General features: G+C 39.6%; 1 non-coding gene across 1 annotated transcript; it reads left to right on the forward strand.

The window, feature by feature from the left end:
• The first annotated feature begins 2,763 nt into the window (after positions 1 to 2,763).
• On the forward strand, positions 2,764 to 2,874 carry LOC123822372. Its single transcript, XR_006786324.1, has one exon. It is a non-coding gene; the product is annotated as a U6 spliceosomal RNA (small nuclear RNA).
• The last annotated feature ends 201 nt before the right edge of the window (positions 2,875 to 3,075 follow it).

Genomic DNA, 3,075 nt, shown 5'->3' on the forward strand with positions numbered 1-3,075 from the left:
AAGTGTTAAACTTCCCCACAATTTTTATATGATTGGTGTCCCTCTACCATGTACAATGATTTTCCCATACACACACTGAGGTAGTTTGTGAGATACTTTGCAAAATCCTGAGAAATTGCCTGGTGATTCATCTTCAGTGTAATATAAGGTGGAGGCATAATGAAAAGGTGGAAATTGGGTTATTTCCAGAGATTCTAAATAACATTCAGACACTGTTCATTCACAGAAATGTAACTCACTGACTGAGCATTTTCTTTTCTATTTTTTCTTTTCTTTTTTTTTTTTTTTGGTCCTTGTAGTACCAGATGAGGAAAGACACAGATGTCTGATCCATTCTCTCATGATTTAGCTGGGGAAAGCCAGTTGCTGGACTCAAAAATAGATATTGTTGCCACTTACCAGACATACGGCTTTGGATAGCTCACTTCATATCGTTAGACTCAGTTTCTCCACTTAAAATGTGGTAAATATCCTCCCTCTTTATTGCACAAAAGAGTTTGTCAAGGATTTACTAAGATAGTGTATATGAAACATGCCCTAAAATCACTAAGAAAAATATGAAAATAAATTATATAAAATGTGCAGAGAAGCAAAAAAATACAAATATTTTCCCTGTCAATAAGAAGTTTATAATTTCAAAGTGAATTTTAAAAACTCATCCTAATGAATGAATAATGAATCACTCTCAGGGGGTAGAATCATACCACAGCCATGAAGCTGTGGAGTATCTTCAATAATGGCTAAAGGGACAGAGTGGGAGAATTATGGATAACTCAACTGCAAAGCAGAAATGAGATCTGCAACCACACACACAGAGAAGTATGTTTTGGTGATGAACAAAAGATTGTGTCATGCTTTGAGAAGATGCTGGCTTATATAACATCTATGAGGCCCCTATGGTTCAGTTTCAATGGTACAATGTAATATAGTTCAACAGAGGGGTGTCATTTCAAAAATAACTTGAGTTCTCTACTTGCATGTACTGAACACTGTGATCATAGCAAAACTTTGTCAAAATTTCTTCTTTTTATTCACTCCTCAATACTTAACTCACATACCACAGCAGTCCTGGAGAATATTTCGTATTCATCTGGAAATCACCTACTCTAGCTAAAAATAGCCCATAAGGAGGTAACCACTCTCTTTCACCACAAAGCTGGAGGTCCAAGCATCTGAGAACATACCTCCCACACCCTTGCCATGCCGCCACCACCGCACAACACCACCATCAATGGGCTCTGGCACACAGACCTCTGGGAAGTATCACTAGTCTTCTGCTCCCAATGTTTTTTCTTGTGACAACTGTGACAAACATCTCCCCTGTCCTCTTCATTTCTATAGGGATGGGAGAACATTGTAGACTCATTAATAATTTCTATCCCATCACTTTTACTTAAGGTTAAGTTTAGTATAGAGAGTTGAAATTTCCAAATTTGAGGAGGGTGGAGAAGACTGGCTTGACCTGATGGAGGCATGTGAGCAGGCAGGCAGGACAGGGTTGGTACGTAGTAAACACAGTGATGGGGACTCTGTGGCTTATTTGACCCCAAATATTCTGATGAGTGAAATTATTTAAAAAATAGTGAGACCCTATATCATAACTTTGAAATTTGAAAAGTAAAATAAATGTGTACATGAGTTTTGCTTCCCACGTCTCTTGAGCATGGACTTGAAGCCTTGTTCAGGACCTGCAGTGAGGCACCACAAACTTTCAGACATCCTTAACCAAAGCTCTCACACTCTCACTCTCACTCTCACTCTCACTCTCACTCTCACTCTCACTCTCTGTTAAGGCTTACAAAACATTTGGTATTTTGCAAGGCACTACTCTTAGCACTCTATGTATATTAAATAATTTAATTTTTCACAATGCTGTGAAATAGTACTAGTAATATCCCCATTTTTTTCATATGATAAAACCAAGACACCAAGAAACTAAGTAACTGATCCAAGAGGGGCAGCCAGGGTTCAAGCCCTGATGATCTGGCTTCAGACTCTAAGTTCTTGGGCACTACATTATCCTGCCTCCCAATTAATGATTCAGTCCTGGGAGGGGTGCACATGGAGCACAAACATAAATATTAAAAGAGTATAACCATGAGGAGAAAGTCAATGGTATTGCAGAAGCCAAAGAAGGAACAATTTCAAAGAAGAAGTTTCAAAAGATGTTAATGTACAGAAAAGTCAGCAAAGGCCTAGAAAACTGTCCATTGGCTTTGGCAATCAAAGAGTGACTATCGACCTATTGCAGGACAGTTTCCATGGGGGTGGATGGACAAGAGCCAGAGTGCTCACTGAGCTGGAGTGTGGAGAAGTTTTACTCCAAGAGGACGTAAGCACAGAAAGGAGAAATGGTGCGTCCCCTTGAAATAGAAAGTCATCATTGCAAGACACTTCCTTCCCTTTCTGTTTCTTCTCTTCTCCATTCCATTGTTAACACATATCTAAGGAAGAAGGGACAGATGGCAATGAGGCTTTCAGTGGTGTGGGTATTAGGCATATGAAAGGCTTAAAGGAAATGCTCTGTTTGCAGGGCTTCTCATTATAGATGGACTGAAGACAGGGCTGCATCTCTGAACAGATGGAGAAGGCCATATGAAGATGATAAACCAGACACCAGGAGAGAGAAGAGGGCCTGATTATTTTAGGTAACATGACCAGAGGGTGACCTACACCTTGCTCCAATCTTGTTTTCACCACTGGGACTAGCAGGCTGTGACACAAGGTCCACTCTAAAAAGTGAGAGGTGCAATAATCCGTGAGGTGCTCACTTCGGCAGCACATATATATACTAAAATTGGAATGATACAGAGAAGATTAGCATGGCCCCTGCACAAGAATGACACACAAATTCATGAAGCATTTCATATTTAAAAGTAAATAAGTAAATAAATAATCTGTGAGGTCCTTCTCATTGCTAAGTTCTATGACCCTGTAAGTATTAACCTGAGTATAGCATTGGCCAAAATACCTCACTATTCTATCACCATAACTTCCCTTCTCTAGCATTAATTTCCTTAGTTGCAGGGACATAAAATACACTCGCTACTAAACCCAAGGCAGTTCATGACCCTG

The sequence above is a fragment of the Phyllostomus hastatus genome, unplaced genomic scaffold, assembly GCF_019186645.2.
Source record: "Phyllostomus hastatus isolate PE091 unplaced genomic scaffold, TTU_PhHast_1.1 phas_contig_40, whole genome shotgun sequence".
NCBI classification, from domain to species: domain Eukaryota; kingdom Metazoa; phylum Chordata; class Mammalia; order Chiroptera; family Phyllostomidae; genus Phyllostomus; species Phyllostomus hastatus.